Source organism: Bison bison, unplaced genomic scaffold (genome assembly GCF_000754665.1).
Source record: "Bison bison bison isolate TAMUID 2011002044 unplaced genomic scaffold, Bison_UMD1.0 scf7180017864333, whole genome shotgun sequence".
Taxonomy (NCBI): domain Eukaryota; kingdom Metazoa; phylum Chordata; class Mammalia; order Artiodactyla; family Bovidae; genus Bison; species Bison bison.
This window is the reverse complement of record NW_011494905.1, coordinates 833,755-856,374: the sequence shown is the minus strand read 5'-3', so window position 1 is coordinate 856,374 and position 22,620 is coordinate 833,755. Positions and strand designations below refer to the sequence as shown.

Genomic DNA, 22,620 nt, shown 5'->3' with positions numbered 1-22,620 from the left:
AATAAGTCAAGGTGTTTACAAATGTTGGGAATTTTGTTATTTATTCAACCTGCAGATAAAAAATAGCAAAGCATGACACCATAGTTTTCTTAGCATAGGACAAAAATCTTGTTTAAAAGCAGGCAGAAGTTTTCCCTTCTATAATTCTAGTGAGTTCAAATGTACTCAGGAAAAACAAATTGAGTGAGGACAATACCAAAGATGAGAAATAAAAGAAAATTCTAAATCCTCGGGTAATTTTGAAATAAGTTCACAGTTGGAAGATTCATTAATAAGAATAATTCAAAAGATATTGTTAGAGCCATAATTTAGAAGCCTTGTTTCCTGAGCAGATTATAATATGAAAACTTCAAATGTAAGTATTGATTATACAAGGTAAACAAGACAAGGCTGAATGATTAAAAAAAAAAAAAAAAAAGACATCTTGTGTCCTCTCTCATTGGAAAGAACAACCAGGTACATGCTGCTGACTAGACTATAAACTGCTCTAAGTGAGGCAGTTGGAAAATGCTATTAGATTATGCGTATTGAGGAGCTGCCCCAGGGGCAGAACATGTCACAATGGCACATCCCTCTTCTTTACTAACACAACTTTCACCAGAATCAACCAAAGCCTTGGAAAACAAATTCAGACACTTTTTGTTAAAACTCCAAGCAAACTATCGAACCAACTTAACACCTGGAATGTATTAGAAGTTTTCCACGTTTCCCAGACTCAGTGGAATAAACAAATTTCAGTTGGAAGTTTATCTTAGAAAAATGCTCATGTGCATTTCCATGCATATAATTACAGGTTATATTAAGAAACCGCTTCTTAGTTTTCACTAGGGAATATTAAACAAGTCAGTATTTAAAGATAATTGCCTTTCTGCCTCTGGTGAAGGTTTTAGGTTTTTAAAAACGTAAATAAAACGTGCAGAGTGACATAAAGAGCTGCAAACAAGTATAAATATACCACTATAGCTCCCATAATAAAAGCTTGTGTGTGGGGGGGAGGTTGAACTGGTATTCATCTTCCTCAAACTACAATCCCAAGATGTTGACTGTTACACAATTGTGAAACAAAGGCAAGGTGAAGGGTGAGAAACAACAGAAAGGACAGCGGAAAGGAAGACGAGGGCTCAGCAGCAGGAACCTGCTCGGTCTAGCTGGCCCGGCTTTCCCCAGCACCTTTCTGATCCCAGTTCTGTGCTTCTCTAATACAATTCACATCATCTCTCAGAGAGATGGAGCTCTCTTTAAGGAAAGCCAAGCCCACATCGAGAGGTAACGTGCAGAACCGTAAATGAAAAATGTCCACATCTAGCAGCATGCAGACGAGCAAAAGAAAACCAGCTGTCAGTTTCAGAGACTCCTAGCTGTAACGGGGTTTCAGGTTTCTCTTTGCCTCAGTCTCTGTCTGTCTCTCTCACTGTGTCTCCCTCAATAATATCAGTTTTCTAATCACCTCAAATCAAAAACACATTCTCCATCTGTCCTTGTGAAATAAATGCTGATGAAACAGAAAGATAGAGTGCGATACTCACAACAATGAAGAATTCCTACACATGCCGGTCCAGTTTCTTGCTTTAAAAAAGATGGAAGGTTCATTTAAAAAGCCTTGCAGAATTAGAAAAATAAGGAGGAGGGGGATTCCACCCACACAATCTTCCAGCCCACCGCAGAGAAGCCTGAAGGCTTGCTGACGTCACAGATTCATGAATGGATGTAAATTGGGCTGGTTTAGAATTCCGCACAGACTTCGCTATGGTGTGTGCTGAGAAAAAGAAAGGGAGGGTCCAGAGCAGTCCTGGCCAATAGGCTTCAGGCAGTCATGGCCTGCCTTCTTTCAGAAGGAATCTGCTCACAGAATAAACAGAGCCCACCAATCAGGCGTCTGCCACTGCCTTAGGACAGACTGGCAGCGTGAGGAGGTGGGTAGGGGGTGGTAGTGGTGTGTGTGTGTCTGTGTGTGCCTGCGTGCGTGTTTCAAGCTGTGATAGTCATGAAAACATTATTATTGCTATTGAATGAGGGAATCAAAATAGAATTTTGGTGGCATCGGTGCTACCAAAAATGCATATAGAAGATACCACAATCTTTTATTCCTGTTATTTTCTTTAACCTTTTTCTTGCTGTTCAATACTGTGCCTCACCTGATGTGATAAAAAACAAATCAGCGAGTTTCTAAAACTGATGCCCAGTACATGTACACCAAGACTTGTAAAAGCAAAATAGTAGAGAAATAATAATGGGAATAATAACCTAGTAATTAAGGAAATAGGTAAGAAAATACAACAAATGTAATTGTTTCACAGAACAGTATCACCTTACGGACATTTGTGATGAATCAAAAGTGAGTGTGAAAGCGTAATTTACTGCTACATTTTAAATAAGGTAGGACATTTCCTCGTTGGTTTATTAAACTTCTGACATTCAATTAAGACACAGATCCAAAGAGCTTATAATGTTCTTTGAGCAGATTTTGGTTTTAGTAAAATGTCTTATTACTAATAACAAAAATAGCTGTAATTAAATTCACCCAAAGAGCTCATGACATTTTTTCTTATTTAAAAAATTTTAACAGTTTTATTGAGGTGCAACTGCTATACAAAGAACTACATATAATTAATGTGTATAACTGATAAGTTTGGAACTATGCAAATACCCATGATACCATAATCACAGTCAAGGTAGTAGACATATCTGACATTTCCAAGTTTCATGTGTTCCTTTGGGTTTTTTGTTATAGCTGCTGTAGGTTTTTGTGGCAAAAACACTTAACATGAGAGCTACTCTCAACAAATTTTGAACTGCACAATAAAATACCATATTGTTAACTACAGGCATGTTGTACTACAGATCTTTAAAACCTATTCATCTAGTATAACTAAAATTCTATATCCGTTGAATAACAACTACCCATTTCCCTCTCCTCTCAGGCTCTGGAAACCACTATTGTATTCTCTGCTTTCATGAGTTTGACTATTTTGGATAACTCATATAAATATAATCAAGCAACATTTGTCTTTTTCTGTGACTTGCTTATTTCATTCAGTGTTATGTCCTCCAGGTTCATCAATGTTGTTGCAAATGGTGGAATTTCCCTTTTAAAAGCTGAATAATATTCCATTGTAGGCACATACATTTTCTTTATCCATTCATCTGTTGATGGACATGTGGGTTGTTTTCATATGTTGGCTATTACAAAGAGTGCTGTAATAAATATGGGAGTGTAGATATCTCTTTGAGATCCTGATTTCATTTCTTTTGAATATATACCCAGAAGTGAGATTGCTGGATCCAATGGTAGTTTCATTTTTAATTTTATGAGAAATCTCCATACTGTTTTTCATAACTGCTGCACTGTTTTACGTTGCCATCAAGAATGTGTAAGGGTTACAATTTTGCTACAACACTTGTTATCTTTTTTAAAAATAATAAGCCATCCTAAGTGGTGTGAGGTAATATCTCATTGTGGTTTGATTTGCATTTCCCTGATAATTAGTGATGATAGACAACTTTTCACATATTAATACCTATTGGCCCCTTGTATGTCTTCTTTGGAGAGCTGTCTGTTCAAGTCCTTTATCCATTCTTGACATCAGTCTTGGCAATAATTTCTTGAAATGACACCAAAAGCACAGGCAACAAAATAAAAAATAGACAAGTGGGACTGTATCAAACTAAAAAGCTTCAATCAACAGAATGACAGGGCAATCTACAGAGTGGGAAAAAATATCTGTAAACCAGATATATTATCTGATAAAGGGTTAATTTCTAAAAAGTACAAGAAACTCATACAACTTAGTACAAGAAAAAACAAACAAACAAAAAACCTGTGATTTTTTTTTTACTCTTTTTGGGGGGCTTAATATCATCAATGAAATTTTTAAAATTTTTATTGGAGTATAGTTGATTTACAATGTTATGTTATATTCTGCTACATAGCAAAGTGAATCAGTTATAATATACATATATCCACTCTTTTTTAGATTCTTTTCCCATATAGGTCATTACAGAGTATTGAGAAGAGTTCATTTTTCACTCTTTATTTTAAAATTTCTCAGAGTTACACAGAAGTGGAGATTAATATAATTTATTGCCCTTGAATAGCATCATTTCACTTCACAATTACCAATACTTTACTAATACTGATCATAGCTTTTTTGAACTTGGGAAATGATCTCAAATCCTTGAAACGAGAACAACAGTGGTTAATATAAGGCCTTGGTTATAGGTGTCCAGTGACCAAGAACATTCTGAACATTAATCTGCTCTCTCAATCAGATTATTTGTACAGCTGACAGGAGAGTGGTTGCTTGTTTCTATGTGATTATAAAGGGTTCAAACCTGACACTAATAAGTACTGCTCACTGCTTACTTCATTTGGGGAGAAAAGAAACCCAACTTCCCAGGACTATTTTATACACAAGAAAGACATACTGTTCTTTATACTCAAGCAACAGCATCTCATTAGCAAACAATATATTCAACAAATTTCTTCAAAGAAGCTTCTTGTGGAATATCACAATGGAAAAGACAGACCAAAGAAATTTATCCATGTGACATGGGTGTGCTCAAGACCAATGTAGTACTGGTACCTTCCTAGTAGGCCTGAGTGCCCCATACTGATCTATATCAATCAATTATGTCCATATACTAAGATTATTTTAGAATCCACAAATGAAAAGAAGATAAAGAATATGCATCTCTGTTTCCTTCAATGGCAATCAAAGTCAACCAGGCTATACCAGAAGAATTGGATTTATATATTAAAAAAAAAAAAAAACTTCCAAATAATACAGACTAATAGAAAGAGGTAACCCCTTTATGAAAAAATATGCCAATGAAATGTTAAATCTGTTAGAGAAGCTAACACATTGGCTGTTAAGTTTCATAGAAACATCATTACTCAATCAAAGACCAGGGTACGTCTCTGAAGCAATCCAACAAAACAGAATGCATAATGGTTCTAATAACAGTCATCTAACATGTTGGTTTAATATGTAATCTGGCAAATAAAAATTAGCTAGCTCTACCGACTTGCCGTTTTAGTAAGATGAACCTAGTCTGGATTAGCATGCCTCCCTAGAGCACAGAAATAACTTTGTCAACAAAAATTTCTCTATGTCAAACATGACAGGAAATCTGTTGGGAAGATAAGTTGTATCCCCAAATCTCAGAAACTGCACTAGTTATTCTTCAAGGAGAACAATGTTGTTTTGGACACAGAAGAAAAAGGGCCATGAAAAATGTGTATCTGAAAGCAACGCTTGTTGAGAACTTTCTGTGATGACAGAAGTGTTCTATAATTTGCACTGTCTCATATATTAGCATGTGGAATGTGGCCACTATGATTGAGGAACTGAATTTTAAGTTTTATTCAATTTTAATTAATATAAATTGAAAAATAGTCACATGTGGCTAGTGGCTACTGAATGGGACATCGCAACTCTAGGAATATTAAGCCAAGTCCCATAGTCACAAGTAATTCTTTATTTCAGCATGTAGGCACATTGAGTATGGAGCACTACAAAGCCAGTTATCAAGGTGAGTAAACTCTTTTAAGAACCAAATAGACCTTTTCAAATTTCATTAATGACTATAAGATAATCTGGTCTCCTTTCCCAAGAAGCTATTCAAAACTCACTATTAGGAAAAAATGTAAGAACACAAGTTAAGGCACAATTATTCTGGCATAAAACATGATCTAGTCTATGGGAAATCCCTGGTGGCCCAATGGTTAGGACTCCGTGCTTTCACTGCCGAGGACCTTGGTTCCATCCCTGGTCTGGGAACTAAGATTCCACAAGCTTTGAGGTGTGGCCAAGGAAAAAAAAAAGAGCTATTCTAAAGCTGGTTTTTTTCTTGAGACTAAAAAATGTGTTTTCAAAGGAAAATGACTAAATCAGAGTCTAAGAGAAGTTTAAAGTACTATGACCTAGGGGCAATTTTTGTCATGAATACCAAGAAAAAGGAAGAGTATGATGACCTCAGTGCTAATAATGCATGATGATTCAGATTTCTTTTACAGGCACCAGTGTAGCTAGAAGTTAGTAAAGAGATCTGGGTTCAAATTCTGACTCTGTTGGTTATTATCATTAGTTATGTAAGTTTAGGTAAACCAAGCTATTGGTTTTTCATTTTTAGAGTAAGATGTACAGTGTGGGGAAAATAGTCATTAATAAATAACATCTTTGGTGACAAAGGTAGTCAAAAGGTACAAACCTCCAGTTATATGATAAATAGGTACTAAGGATATAATTAATGTACAATGTGATTAATATAATCAACACTGCTGTATGTTATACATGAAAGTTGTTAAGAGACAAAATCCTAAGAGATCTCATCACAAGGAAAAATTATTTTTTTATTTTGTATGTATATAAGATGATAGATTTTTTTTTTAAGATGATAGATTTTAACTAAACTTACTGTGGCAATCATTTCATGATATAAGTCAAATCACTACGCTGAATGTCTTAAATTCATACAGTATTGTATGTCAATTACATCTCAATAAAACTGGAAGAGGAAAAATAAAGTGGGGATAATAATAGGCTATATGCCTATTATGTAAAAGTTAAATAAAATAAAACATGTGAAGACTTCAGCACAATACCTGCATATAGAAGATACTCAGAAAATGATTCTGGTAACTGTTTTTGTTTTACTGCTGTTAATATAAACAAAATAAAGATTTTTTATTTGCTCAATGGATGTGAACTTGGGCAAGCTTTGGGAGATGATGAAGGACAGGGAGGCCTGGTGCACTGCAGTCCATAGGGTTGGACACGACCGGGCGACTGAACAACAACAAACCTAGAACAGATCTTTTCAGGAAATTTAGAAATACACATTAGTGACACATCTTCCAAAGAAGAGCTCATCCTAATTATTTCCCTTTGGGAAGTTGAGGAATACTCTCTGAGGTTCTGAAGGTGAGTAGGGAAAAACCCTGAGGAAGTTAAGAGAGGTGACCAAAAATTCTCTTTATCAAAAAAAAAAAAAAGTTAAAATTTTTCTACATAAAGATGTAGTTTATATGAACTGATGTAAAAAACAATCTTTCTAAAAGGTGAGAACGCTAATTAGAATCCTCCACTTCCATATCAGAACATTAACCCTAACTTACCCTGTTTTCAAAGTACATGATTCCTCAAATAATTTTTTTTTTTTTTCACTTAAACTACAGTAGATTGAGATTAGGGCTCTGAGCAAGTCCTTCTAATCCAGAGAGTTCCAGATCACATCTTCTACCTTCTCATTCTTTTTATTAAAAAATTTTTTTTTAATTTATTTTTTATTCAGACAGTTTCAACATTCAAAGACCTCAGCAGACTATTACTCGAACTTTGTTGTTGCTGCTGTCTAGCTCTCAGGAAATCTTTATCTGAGAAAGTGATTTTTAAGAACCATCTAAGGAAAAACATTCTTATGAATATTACTAAAATCTGTCCTTGCAGCAAAGGAGATAGAGAGTTCATCAGAAAGCTACATGCTACCCAAATATCATCAGCACAGAACTACCTAGCAGAGTCACTATCATCAAGTCACATTCTATGTTATAGTTTTCCTTTTATTATAGGGAACAGCCATATTGCTTTTACACGGTCCACTGTCTTGCATGATGTCTCACACCTAAGAAATTCACAAGAGGAGTTTGTTGTTAGAACTCAGTATCAGGGAAACCCTTTTCTGTTCTTGAAGAATTATTAGCATTCCCTTTTAGATGGTTACAATGTAATCCACTGAATTGCCCTTTTTTTTTTGTCCCTGCAGGGAAGCCCAGAGCCAACTTTATGCTCAAATCAATCAATCTATATCTCTATATAATTTATTTTAGTTTTTTGTGGTTATCATTTTTGCTTTATCTTCCTTGTTTTAGGTTTGATTTTCCCTTTGTTAACCTTGTTATGTAGATATATGTCATAAGCACATCCTTTTAGAAAAAGTAGACTACAAATAGAAACTTGTAGTAATACACCTATTAACTTTTAAAAAGATGAAAGTCTCATGATGGTAAATTCCACAATCATTTTTATGATAGAAAAAAATCCTAAAGGTTCATATTACAGCAAATTTTGAAGAATATTGTGAGTTAAGTGGATTTGAAGTCTAGCATTTTTATCAAAGGATAATAAAACATCTAGACAACTGGAAAAAAGCAATTGTTTAGAGATTTTTATGCTATTTAGAATAAAGTTGAACAGCTTAATGAAGTTTTAATGTATTATCTGTGTCAAAAGTATGATCATGAACAAGGGATATAATTCTCTGATCAATAATGAAAATGCATTAAAGCAAATCAAAAGAAAATGGATTTCTCAATAAATAAAACATTTAACCTGAAATACACCACTCCATAAAACACAAAATCTGGCAAGTTACCATAAACTAAACCTTTGTGGGACTAAAAATAATATTTTGGATTTATAAAGGCACTTTACATATTGAAAGGGTAAAAAGCAAAACAAACAAAAAATAACTTTATATTTTACCCATCTATATAGAGTTTGTACTCTTTCTGAGAGGTCATGTAAAAAAACAACCATTTAACTTTTATACTTCTAATCCTGTTTTCATTTCCCTGCTTCTTTAGTGGAAGTTGGCATTTCCACTTTAGCTTTACAAAGCATGTAGCATAACTGAAGATCAAAACATCGAAATAGTGAACAACTGCCCCCTTTTAAAGTCTGCCCTACATCCTCTCCGTTTGAGGAAACTGTCTCTCCCCCACTCTCAGTTCAAGAGGTTCAGGCAAAGCCAACCCCACCTGAAGTTAGGACTCCAAGAGTGAACATGTGACACAAGGCAGGGCAATTCACCTACTTGGTTATAATATTAGTGAAAAGACAGGCACACGACCCAAGTCCACTGGGACTCATGACCCAGTGAGAATCAACCATGTCATCCCCAGGATGTTGGCTACAACTATTGTTTAATTGGGATATGAACTCCTAAGTATAATGTGAGTAGAGAGGTTTGGATATCTAATTTCTAAAAATAATAATTGGGTACAAATCTGGCCCTAGACATTCTTTGTAAACAATCTTCTCCTTCACTTTAAAATTTACAAAATATCTTAAAGTAGATTTTCATCTCACTTTATATGTGAGAAAATTAAGTTTCAAGAAGATTGGCTCATCAATCCAGCTTTGTCTAAACTCTGTAACCTAGTGACTTATACTTTTTAAATTCTATCCATTACTTCTTTCCCCTCTCCTATTAAAGACCTGTCTGTGGTCACTCAATGACTAAAATTTAAAGTGAATTTAAAAAGTGACAATGCAAAGATGAAAAGGCCAGTTTGTAGTATTAGGTTGCTTTGGTAAGATGAATAACAACACAAATGGTGAAAGTGCTGAGGTAGGCAGGAATGCTTTACTTGAGGCTGGAGAACAATACCAGAAGGAAGTTAACTGACTTTTGTGGGTGGGAATATTCTTCCATGAGTGGGACTTTCCTACATAAGGCAAAATGTTTAGCAACCCCTCCTCGCTCCACCCCCCATGCCTGTAACAGACCCAGTCTTTGCCATACCTAAAAAAAGTCCCTGGGGTTGACTGTCTCTGTAGGCTCTATGAGACTGGGCCTCACCCAATTTGAGAACTACTAGTTAGGCTATTGGAGAAGGAAATGGCAACCCACTCCAGTATTCTTGCCTGGAAAATCCTGTGGACAGAGGAGCCTGGTGGGCTGCTGTCCATGGGGTCACACGGAGTCAGACACAACTGAAGTGACTTAGCATGCATGCATGCGTTGGAGAAGGAAACGGCAACCCACTAGAGTATTCTTGCCTGGAGAATCCCAGGGACAGAGGAGCCTGGTGGGCTGCCATCTACGGGGTCGCATAGAGTTGGACAAGACTGAAGCAACTTAGCAGCAGCTGCAGCAGTTAGGCTACACAATGGTGCTCTCTGTTGCCCTCTGTTGACATAGAAAGGTAAGATCAAGCCCTTAGCTGAAAAAACAAAACAAAAAAACATGTCCTGTCCCTTAGAGAAAAACGTTCAAAGAACAGCCTGGTGTTGAGGCTCACTGAAAGCTCTGAAATGTGGGTGAGGCCGAATAAAAGCTCAGAGCCACACTTCCTGGTGCAGACTATAGCCAGTATTTGCCACGTGCTTGTCTTTGGCAAGTTGGCGTGTTTGTAAAGGGAATACAGGCTTGTCTTATGCAAACAAACCCTGTCCTTATGCTGCAGTTTGCCCAGGGTTTGAACCAAACCTTCCTCACTTACTGATAGAATGATCATTTTGGGTTGGGTGGTTACAGTCAGTTATAAAAGGAGGTAAACCTGAAGGGGGAAGATTTGGGAAAACTGGATATAAGAGACCAGGTCAATTCTTCCAAGGCAGTTCTTACCAAATGTAAAATTGGTAAGGCGCATACCAGCACTTTCCCTTCCCATACTGGACTACAGTATACAACTGCAGCAGAAAAAAAACAAGGAAGTCAGAGTGGAAAAGATGTTAACACAGAGTCAGTAAAAGTGTGGCTTGCTTTTAAAATCAGTTTTATACATCTATCCATATACAAGCTCGCTCTGTGTAAACCCACACTCAGCACTGCAGTGAGCTCTTCATTATTAACATCAAATGAACGGGCTTCCCTGGTGGCTCAGATGGTAAAGAATCTGCCTGCAAGGTGGGAGACCTGGGTTCAATCCCTGGGTTTGGAAAATCCCCTGGAGGAGGGCAACCCACTCCAGTATTCTTGCCTGGAGAATCCCCACGGACAGAGGAGCCTGGCGGGCTACAGTCCATGGGGTCGCAAAGAGTTGGACATCACTGAGCAACTAAGAACACCAATGAAGAGAACAGAGATGACAGAACCTCAAAATATTTGAGAGAAAGATCTGTTTTAAAGTATTTCATAAATATAATCATATGTGATGTCCAAGGAATACACTTAAAATCAAATGTTGAAGCCACTCTGTAAAGCTCTTGGTTTTCCATTTCACATAATCACACTACCTGAAAAAGACAGTAATTGCTACTAGCAGCAACCTGCCCCCAATCAATTTATCTATAACATATATTTAAAAATTTTACTACTTTTTAAGTCCTGATATAGTCTCCTGAACTAGGTTGAGAATTGAAGTTTTACATGTAACATTCACTACACAAGCAATAAGTAGATGGAGCAGCGTAATGGAAGGGAAGATTATTGGACTTAGTGTTTACTTAAAAGCTCTGAAAAATCAATATACAAATAAAATATACATATTTTTATTGAATGTCATCTATGTTCAAAAGACCTTACACGTGCTGTGAGGTACACATATAGGGATAAATCATAGATCCTGATCTCAGTCTATTTCATTAGAAAAGACAGGAAAACAACAGTAAAATAAGATTATCAGAATGATTTAAAACTGTAACAGAAGGCACAGTGCTAGAGACTGTCCCCTAAAATATCATCTCCTCTCTTTCTTGTTAGTTATAGAACCCTTATGCCCAACCCCACTCCTAAAATTGTAGATGAATACAAGCCACGCTGCTAAAGACTTCTCTGTTCTCCTGGTTGTAGATGTGAGCACATGACTGAGTTCTAGCCAGTGGGGTTTGAGTGGAAGTATGTTTTTAACTTGCAGGTCTTACCTGCTTGTGCTGGACTTTCTTAAGTCCCATGCTGAGTCAGCTTCTACTATGCAGATGATGGTCCAGGCAATGGCAGAGCAAGGAAGCAGAAGGAGCCCTGGGGTTTGATGTTTTGATGAATCAGAACCATCCATCTGTTCTGGGGTACCTGCCTACTTTAGGACTGTTAATGAAGACAGAAATAACATTCCATCTTTTGGAACCACCAAAAATTTTGAGACTCTCTGTTACTGCTACTTAGTCTGTACTCCTACTAATACTGTTAGCAGGTGGTGTGAGGTTATTTCCTGAATGAGATAAATAAGCAATTACTGCTCTAGACATTTTAAGAAGAATACTGACTCAGAGAATCAAGGATCTGAGAGAAACCTTACAACTCAAATCTACTCTGTCCTCTTCTTTGTTACATATGACAAGACTGAGGTTCAAAGATTTGTCCATAGTCTTGGAATTTATGGCATTGAGTCAGGAGTTGATCTTAGATTTCCTGAATGTTCTCTGTATTTTTTTGGTGGGATAAGAGTGACCACTAACGCTACCTCTTTTTCTTGGACAGTCAGTTACAGTTCACTCGGTATTCCTGGAAGAGGATACTGTTCTTAGTTCTAAAAAAAAGCCAACAAAAATGTAAAAAAATCACATTTATTTATTTATTGTCTCAAAGGTATCTGCAATCTAACAGAAAAAAAAATACTAGCTTACCTCTACGATACTACTAAAACCAGACAAACAAGAATCAGTTTCTCTCCTGATAACTAGAGCTTTGGAAATACAGAAAATATGATTCAAGAATTTCTGAATCAATTTTTAAGAACTCTGTTGGACCCTAATTAAACATGCAAGGGGCTTGAAATATATTTTTAATTCTCATGAAATTCTTCTTTTTCCTTAGCCTGCAAAATTTTAATGCTGTAATCTTTTTAAAAACCACCTCTAAAGCCTAGAGATCTCTTCTGTGTTGGCTAGCTAACAACAGCTGTACTTCACCAGAAACCTTTTCTAAGCTGTACTCTTGCTAAGGAGGAAGCGTTAATGACCAGAGCAGCAAGTGGACCTTTTCCCCCCTCAACAGCCACTAGGTCTATCTTACAGCCACCCCTCTTGTCCTAGGGGACAGAATATCCACCTGTCATTGTAGTTTGGAAACTAAAGCCGGTGTGTCCCCAGATCCTCTGTAGTGGTGTTGCTTGCCCTTCTCATGAATGGGCTATACATGTGTGCTAAGTCACTTAAGTCATGTTCAACTCTGTGCAACCCCTGACTCTGTAGCCTCGCCAGGCTCCTCTGTCCATGAGATTCTCCAGGGCGTTGCCATGCCCTCCTCAGGGGATCTTCCTGACCCAGGGATTGAACCCACATCTCTATGTCTCCTGCATTGGCAGCAGGGTTCTTTACCACTACTGCCACCTGGGAAACCCGAATGGACTACAGATGATGCTAAACCAACTTGGGGGGAACTGTTATGATCTAAAGAAAATTATTACAAATACTCTTGAGACATGTATGGACCCTGAATTTTAAAATTAGCACAATGAAGCTCTAAGACCACTCAAAATGGAAGCAGTGGCCTAAAAAGGCCACATATTCTTAGCATGGATTTTTAGTCTGTTAAATTACTCAAGGCTCTGTATTAAAGGGTCATCGTTGAAAAGGCCACTCCTCTAGAAAAGAGACTGGTTGTCTTGAGTGGCTTTCACTGTAAATATAAAAAGAGGAGATGGTGGGGAATAAGATTCCCCAAAATAATAAAACATGCTAAGTAAACCCTGCAACACTGAAAAATAAAATGCAATTTCCCCAAAAGAGTATTTGTTGGAGCTTACTTCCAAAATGGGCTATGAAATACTCACCAATTTCACACTAAATTTACATTTCTGGAGTAGCCTCTATCATAAAGCTCTTCATATTTAGGGTGAGTTCATTTATATTGTCCCCTATGAATGCCTGATTACATTTTGAACCAAAAGAAAGAATGCTTTCTGTTGCTGCCACCTACTGCAAACTTGAAGAATGTTTGAAAAACTTAAAAGAGAAAATCCAATACAATAATATTACTGAGGAAAAATTTACAAGTCAGACAAGTAGACTGAGACCAATGTCATTATGCTTTACTTTATTAAACGACTAATTATTCCAAAACCTTGAATGATGATCCTAATACTGCATAAAGAAAGTCAATAATTACACAGAACTGTATTAAGTGGCTTTGTTAAGCTATGCTTGAAAGACATACACACAAACACATATCTGTATATATACCTATGTATACATGTATGCCATACATATGTATGTCATTTTTCTCTAGTCTATCTTACATGGGAAAATCAGGGATTTCCCTGGTGGTCCAGTGGCTAAGAATTCACCTTGCAAAGCAAGGATGTGGGGTCAATTCCTGGTCAGGGAAATAAGAACCCACAAGCCACAGAACAACTGAGCCGTGCACCACAACCAGAGAGTCCGCCGGACGCAATGAAGATCCCATGTGTAGCAACTAAGGCACAAGGCCACTAAATAAATTAATTAATTAAAAAAGAAAAACCAGTTTGTCCTTTGTGTTAAAGGAAAGCTACCATTCATAGCTACCAGAAAACACAAAATATACTATTACTAATTTGAACAACTGTGAGTTCGAAAAATAATAAAGTAGATAAACATACAAATAAGATGAAGGGAAGAAGAAAAAGTCCATGAACAGACAAGTTACAAAAAAACATATACAATGGATAATAAGGGAAAAGTGTGACTTCACTATCAAAAAATGAAAATTAAATCAAAATGAAATACCGGTTTCTCCTTGCAAAGTGCCTTGGAAAAGATATGGGAAAACAGATACTCTTACACACTGCTGATGGTTAAATACTTCTTACAACCTTTTTGAAGTACAGTTACTTGATAGCAGGTATCAGTGGGCTTAAATGTAAATATTCTTTGATCTAAAATTAAACTTCAAGGAATTATTCTAAACAAATAATCAAGAATTTGCAAAAAGGGCCTAGCTATACAGATTTCATCATGTAATTATTTAAAATATAAATCATTGGGAAAATAAACTACCCGTAAAGGGAAGTTTTATTAAATGAGTAAAATTTAAAATATTTAAAAGCTTTACAAGTTATATATTACAGTATTGATATATAAAAATAGATTAAAGTATTCATAACAAAATATGGATAAGGAAGGTAACATGATAATTGGTACCATGGAATCTAACACATATATATGACTAGAAGAATAAATATAATGTTAACCATAGTTATTTGGATGCAGGGATAGCGATAATTTTATTTTCTTCTCTTTTAATCTAAATTTCTAAATTTTCTATGAAGTACAAGTGTATTACTTTGGGAACAAAATTAAGTTTTAAGACTTGCTGATTTAATAAATACACTCTATTATTTTAACATTCAAGTTACTTGAACTTTAAAAAGCTTTTTTCCCCCTCTAATTTTAAGGGAGATGTCAAACATCAAGGCACAGATGGCTTGGCAATGATTCTGTAATATATTCTGCTATACAGGGTGGTATGTCTTTTCATTACCGTGAGGGATGCTCGTGGCTGGGAATACGCTTTGAGGAGGTAGGAGGGTTTACGACTGAAACTTTGACCACAAGGTAGGTAGGGATAACTGTGGTATCTACATATTTTGTTGTGCAAAAAAAAAAAGGCAAGTGAAGGTGGCAATAAAAGATTATGGGATGAGTAGAAAGGAAGTTGGGAGACCCTATCACAGGAAGCACTGTCAACTGAGAAGGATAATAGAGACAGGATAGTAAGTTACAGAAGAGGTTTGGGAAACTCAAACAGATATGGATTCAAGGCCACCCATCAGCAGTGTGGACCCAACTGAGGAGGCAAAACTATCAACACAGCAGCAGAAAACAATTTGGGGAGTACTCTGGCTTAGCACAGTCAAAGGAAGAAGGGCCAAAGTTGACAAGGGGTGGAGGAGGTAAGCCTGGAAGGAAGTGATTATTGACATGGCTAATGCTGCTTCTAAGCTGGAAGGCACAAAGGCAAAGGGGTCAGGGATACATTTAGTTTGGTTAGTACGGTATCTACTGTCCTGTATGCCACACAGTAGAGTAGTATAATACATATTTAAAGAAACGTCATGAGACGCTGTGTAAGGAGAGGTATGAGACAACTAACGTAACTGAGCGCCTACTACCTAACAGACTCTTGGCACAGATTAATGTATCACCTCAGTCTCTTCTTATTGGCTGCGCTTTCTCCTTTGCCTATAAACATGTTCATGTCGCTCCTTTTCAGAATTTCCCTCTGACTTATCTACTCACTTTCCTGTCCTCTACCACCAAACTTCTTGAAAGAACACTATATGCCAAGAGCTGGCAGAAACTAGGCACCTGTGATCCCTACCTGCTAATGCTTTTCCTTGGCTCAGAGACTTGCTTCTAACCAAGAGAACACCGTAAAGGTGCTGGAATGTACTGATCACATGCACATAATGATGTGATGATATTATAGAAAACCATACTGCACGTCTTGCCGGAGTTTCTCCCTTTGTTAACTGAGAAGAAGCAAATGGATGGCAAGGAAGTGTGGGTGCTCTCTGTTAGCTGAGGGATACCTCTAGACAACAGGCAATAATAACTCAAAAAAAAAAAACAACCCAAAAACCCAAAACAAAAAGCTGAGGCTTTCATTTCTACAACCCCAAGATACTGAATGCTGTCAACAGCCACACGAGTCCCCCAGGCAAGTTTCATATGAAAATCCAACCCTGGCCAACACCTTGATTAAAGCCTTGTAAGACCCTAAGTGGAAGGCCTAACTAGGCTACATTCAGAGTCCTGACCCACTGAAATTGAGATAATAAATGGGTGTTGTTTTAAGCCACTAAAATAATATTGTGATGCATCAGTAGAAAACTAATATACCCACAGAACTCAGCACCGTCCTGACTAGAGACAACCTGGTTAATATTTAAGAAAAGCAACTATGCAACCAATAAATATTATGATGGCATACTCAAATACCCCTTTTCATATAAATAATAGTAACATGATAGAGCGAACATTCTGCCTAATAACTCAAATAAACATGCTTTACAAGCCTAACACTTTGTTAGTCACAGTCAAGTTCAGCAGCAGTAATCAATCACACATGGAGTGACAGACTGGTTCCAAATTGGGAAAGGAGTACATCAAGGCTGTATATTGTCACCCTGCTTATTTAATTTATATGCATAATACATCATGCGAAATGCTGGGCTGGATGAAGCACAAGCTGGAATCAAGACTGCCGTGGGAAATATCAATAACCTCAGATACTCAGATGACACTACCCTTATGGCAGAAAGTGAAGAGGAACTAAAAAGCCTCTTGAAGAAAGTGAAAGAGTAGAGTGAAAAAGCTGGCTTAAAACTCAACATTCAGAAAACTAAGATCATGGCATCTTGTCCCATCACTTCATGGGAAATAGACAGGGACACAATGTAAACAGTGAGAGACTGTATTTTGGGGGCTTCAAAATCACTGCAGATGGTGACTGCAGCTATGAAATTAAAAGACGTTTGCTCATGGGAAGAAAAGTTATGACCAACCTAGACAGTATATTAAAAAGCAGAGACATTACTTGGCCGACAAAGGTCTATCTAGTTAAAGCTATGGTTTTTCCAGTGGTCATGTATGGATGTGAGGGTTGGACGATAAAGAAAGCTGAGCACTTAAGAATTGATGCTTTTGAACTGTGATGTTGGAAAAGACTCTTGAGAGTCCCTTGGACTGCAAGGAGATCAAACCTGTCAATCCTAAAGGAAATCAGTCCTGAGTATTTATTGGAAGGACTGATGCTGAAGCTCAAACTCCAATACTTTGGTCACCTGATACAAAGAACTGACTCACTGGAAAAACCCTTATGCTGGGAAAGATTGAAGGCAGGAGGAGAAGGGAACGACACAGGGTGGGATGGTTGGATGACATCACCAACTCGATGGACATGAGTTTAAGCAAGCTCTGGGAGTTGGTGATGGACAGGGAAGCCTGGCATGCTGCAGTCCATGGGGTCACAAAGAGTCAGACATGACTGAGCGACTGAACTGAACTGAATCACTCATAGTGCTGTATTAGTTAGTAAGGAGAATTATTAAAAATATAAAATAGAGTCCTTGTCTTCCAATATCTTTTGTTTCCTAAATCTCATCCATGTCATCTGGGGGTTTCTTTATATAAAGGTCTTATTTCCTAGTGTTTCTAAAACAGCAAAGCCAGAGGCATAAATAAGACATGCAGAGCAGCTCACAGGCAGCATGGAAAACTGCAGAAGGGGAGCATGAGTGAATTGGTTACGTATTGCAGCATAACACATGGCCCCAAACGGAGCGGCTTAAAACAACAAACCTTTATTATCTCACTTAGTTTCGGAAGGTCAGGAATCTGGGAGCAGCTTAGGTGGGTGGTTCCGGCTCAGGGTTTCTCAGGAAGTTTCGGTTAAATTGTCGACCGGGATGCAGTCATCTGAAAGCTTGCCTGGGGCTTGAGGAACTTAAGTTGACCCTTGAATCACAGTATGGGTTTGAACTGTGTGGGTCCACTTACGTGTGGCTTTTTAAAAACTACGCGTGGCTTTAAAAAATATTACAGTAATACGCAATCTGAGGTTGGTTGGATCTCTAGGCGTGAAACTGTAGCTATAACTACAGAGGGCTGCCTGTAAGTTACAGGTGAATTTTTGAACCACCCTCTCTCCCACATTGTTCGAGGGTCAACTGTGTTTCCAAGAGTGTTTACAGATGTTTGTAAGAGGCCTCAATTCCTTAACAACAGGAACTTGAGAGTTCTCGTGACAAGGCAGATGGCTTCCCCCAAAGCGAGTTATCAAGAGCAAGCAAAAAAGCTGCAGTGCTTTTTATGACCTAGCTCAGGGATTAACAAACTTTCTGAAAGGGCTAAATAATAACTATTTTAGGCTTACATGCCATAGGGTTTGTGACTGCTTACCTCAGTTGTTTCAGTGCAAAGACAGGTACATACAATGTAAACAAATGGGGATACTTGTTCCAATACAACTTGATTCATAAAAATAGGTGGCCGGCCCACCTCTATAGTTTGCTAACCTCTGACCTGGTCTCCAAATCTGCATGCCCTCGTTTTCCCTTTATTCATTCATTAGAAGCAAGTCATCAGGATCCAACCTACACTCAGAGGGAGAGGAATTGGACTCTATCTCTTAAAAGGAAGGATAAAAGAATTTCTGAACATATCTTAAAACCAAAACAATGGGCTTAATGCACAGTAAGCAGAATATGGGTTAAATATTGCATTTGTTTCTTAGGTCTGCTGTAACAAATTATACAAACTGGGAGGCACAAAGCAACAGAAATTTACTCCCTCACAGTTCCTGAGACTAGACGTTCAAAATCAAGGTGTCAGCAGGGCCTCGGTCCCTCTGAAGGCTCTAAGGAAGAACGCTGCCTCTTGCTAACTTTCGGTGGCTCCTAGCAATCCCCGGTGTCCGTCGGCTGGTAGTTGTTTTAGTCCAGTCTCTACTTCTGTCATCACACGGCCTCCTCTCTGTGTGTACCTCGTGTGTCCTCTCCTCTTCTTAAAAGGATACTGCTCATTGCATTTAGACCAATGACCTCTTATCCAGGATGACCTCGTATTAATGCCAATTTTATAACTACAGTCTATTTCCAAATAAGGTCATATTCTGAGGTTCCAGGTGAATATGAATTCCAGGGGAACACTATTCAACCCACCACAACACACAAGCGTGTCCCCTACTGAGTTCTCTGCCCTCAGTTCCTGCCACTCTGAGCTCTAGGTTCTAGTCAGAGTGAATGGCTTGTTCTCTTACTAGGCTACATGATCTTGCTATCGCTCTCCCTAGAGTACCCTTTCACCTCTTCCTCATTTCTACTTGTCCTTTAAGATTTCTAGAATATCCCTTCAGAAGTCCTTGTTTTGTATCCACAGATTTTACATTTTATAAGAAATGATACAACATTAATATGTAGAATGTGATCATTTAAGGATACATATTAAAATAGCTAAAGGGAGTGCTAAAAAATATTAAAAAGATACAGCTAAACAGTCATAAGATGAAATAGAATACTAGAAAACATTTGATTAAACTAAAATCAGTCAATGGAAGAATATGAGGAAACAAAAAATAAATTTATTAATTTATTAAAATTAAATAAATTTACATTAAAAATAAATAAAAAATAAAATAAAATCAATTAATCAGTCAATGGAAGAATATGAGGAAACAAAAAGCCTAGATGGGATAAACAGAAAACTAAACACAGAGTACACCTAAGTGCAACCATGTCAGAAACCACACTAAATGCAGATGAACTAGAAGGTAGAGACCAAGGCTGGATTTACAAAAAGGAAGATTCAATTGTATGTTATTTCTAAGAAATACAGTTCAAACATTAAAAGACAGACAATTTGAAAGTAAAAGGAGGGAATGATATACCATTCAAATACTAAGCATAAAAAAGCTGATGCAACTATTATCAGATAAAGTAGACTTCAAGACAAGGAGCATTAGCAGAGATAAAGAGGGAGAGTTAATAATATTAAGAGGGCCACTTCATCAAGAAGACATAATAATCCTAAATGTGGACACACTCAACATCAGAGCTTCAAAGCATGGAATGACAGAACTAACGAAATAGGTAAATCCACAATCAGAGATTTTAACACTCCTTTCTCAGTAATGGATATTTATAGAAGTAGACAAAAGAAACCTATCAGCAGATAGATTTAAATAGTACTATCAACCATCTTGCCCTAACCATCTTGCCTAACCTCATGGAACACTGCATTTAGCAACTGCAGAAAACGTGAAGTGAAAAGATAGCTACACTAACAAAGACCTTATTCTGAAACTTAAAGTGTTTCTTAATATTATTTCCAGACTGAAATCTTAAAAGAGTATGTTCACTGCCCATATACAAATTAAATCAGAGACATCAATAAAAGAAGTACTTTTATATATCAATAAAATACTTTTTAAAAATTCCTGTTCACTTCATACCTGTCAGAATCATCAAAACAACCACAAATAACAAATGTTGGTGAGGATACACAGAAAAGAGAATCTCTGTACACTGTTGGTAGCCACTCTGGAAAACAGTATGGAGGCTCCTCAAAAAACTAAAAATAGGACTGTCAAAAGATCCAGCATTTCCACTAGGTAGGTATATGAAAAAAACAAAAACACTAATTTGAAAAGATACATATACCCCAACGTTCATAGCAGCATTATTAACCAAGATATGGATGTAATCTGCCTTCTTCAACAGATGAATGGATAAAGATGTGGTATATATATATACACACACACAATGGAATATTAGTCATAAGAAAGAAGGAAATTCTGCCATTTGCAACAATACAAATGGACCTAGAGAGCATTATGCTTTGTGAAATTGGAGAAAGACAATTATTGTATGTTATCATTTATATATGGAATCTTAAAAAAAGAAATTTTATCACAGAGATGGAAAGTATAAAAGAACAGTAAGAAGGAAATTCTAGAAATAAAACATAATTCATTAGATGGGCATAAAGGTCTTTCTATTGAGGGGAGGTAACTTCTCTACCAGTATGTAAGGTTTTCTGTATGTATGTAATGTTTTCTGTTCTTTATTCCATGAACCAGAACTATTAATATCCACTTATGGGTTGGTCATTTCCCATTTGCACTTATTGCTGTTAACATGTATCTCATGTGATTTCTTTAGAGTATTATGTGAAAACTTTATCCTTGAAACTTTCAACTGGAAAAAGTTCTGGCAAAATTATTTTTTCCTTCACAGTTTCCCAAAGCAGCCATATAAACCACTTCGCTTTTCATGTTTGTTCCTATGGACCTTATTGTCTAAACATTTTCCAGATAAGTGATTATAAGGCAGCCTTTTTCAGTTTTTCAATTAGTAACTTTTTATGGTCTTTCTTTGATGGGTTCGTTTCCTGGTTTATGATCCCCTAGACATTTTAGGGTTAGAGTCAGACACGACTGAGCGACTTCACTTTCACTTTCCACTTTCATGCCTTGGCGAAGGAAATGACAACCCACTCCAGTGTTCTTGCCTGGAGAATCCCATGGACGGAGAAGCCTGGTAGGCTGCAGTCCATGGGGTCGCACAGAGTCGGGCACGACTGAAGCGACTTAGCAGCAGCAGCAGACATTTTAGGGAACTTTAAAGAGGAAAACTTACAGTTTCCTAGACACTTGGCAGGCACTGTGGCCCCTACCTCCATTATCTTATTAAATTATGAAAGTTTTTCAGGTCAATCGAAAGACAGTCTAGAGGTAGGGTTCAGTAGCTTTTAAAATAAAATAAAATTAGAAAAAAAAAAACTTCCATTCTGATTATAATAAAGGATCAGGCTGCTAGAAAGAGATCAAGTTTCTTTCAGCTCTCAGGTCTAGGTTAATAAGCAGTAGAGTTATATAAACATCGTTCCGTTTAACTCCCCATGATCCCTAGGTGCCTTCTGAGGTAAGGCTTACCTTTTTGTTTATACTGTTATTACACAGACTAAAAACTGGTTTTCAATTTCTAATGTAAAATTCTTCTGTCATCTATGATGTTATCCTATGTCCAAGCATTTGCCCAAGTATATACCTCCCTTGCCAGTTTTTTGATGAGGTGTGTCATAAAGTACTGCAAAGGGTGTGTTTACTTTGTGTTGTATTTATTGAGAAGCATAAAAAAGGTTGCTCTATACTTTGCAGGTGTTCCATCATTTCTTTGATGTCTGTGGAACAAGCTGTGCAAATTGTTGCTGCCAAGTGTGTATTGCAAATGTATTTTGAAATGAATTTTACCAGGATCCATCACACCATTTTACTATGGAAACAATGGTAAACATCTCACAACATGGCATTCAAGATTTAGTCCTTAAATTCTTGAGTAATGCTTAAAGTAGTATATTTTATTATCTCGTTATGATTATATTTGGTATTCTGTGAAGAAGGCAGAGTGAGATATTATCACCTCACTTCCAGATGAGGAAGTTGAGACATGAACAGAGCTGATTAAATGAGATA

At 37.1% G+C, this 22,620-nt stretch overlaps 1 protein-coding gene across 4 annotated transcripts in view; it reads right to left on the bottom strand.

The window, feature by feature from the left end:
• Nucleotides 1–22,620, bottom strand: part of MAP3K13 (mitogen-activated protein kinase kinase kinase 13) — a 161,299-nt gene that overhangs the window by 100,169 nt on the left and 38,510 nt on the right. Inside the window, exon 1 of one of the 4 annotated variants that reach the window (XM_010853872.1) lies at nucleotides 1,527–3,806. The exons of the other annotated variants lie outside the window; for them this stretch is intronic. The gene's annotated coding sequence lies outside the window, so the exon portion shown is untranslated. Of the gene's footprint in view, nucleotides 1–1,526; nucleotides 3,807–22,620 lie in introns of those variants that run through there. 4 annotated transcript variants of the gene reach the window in all.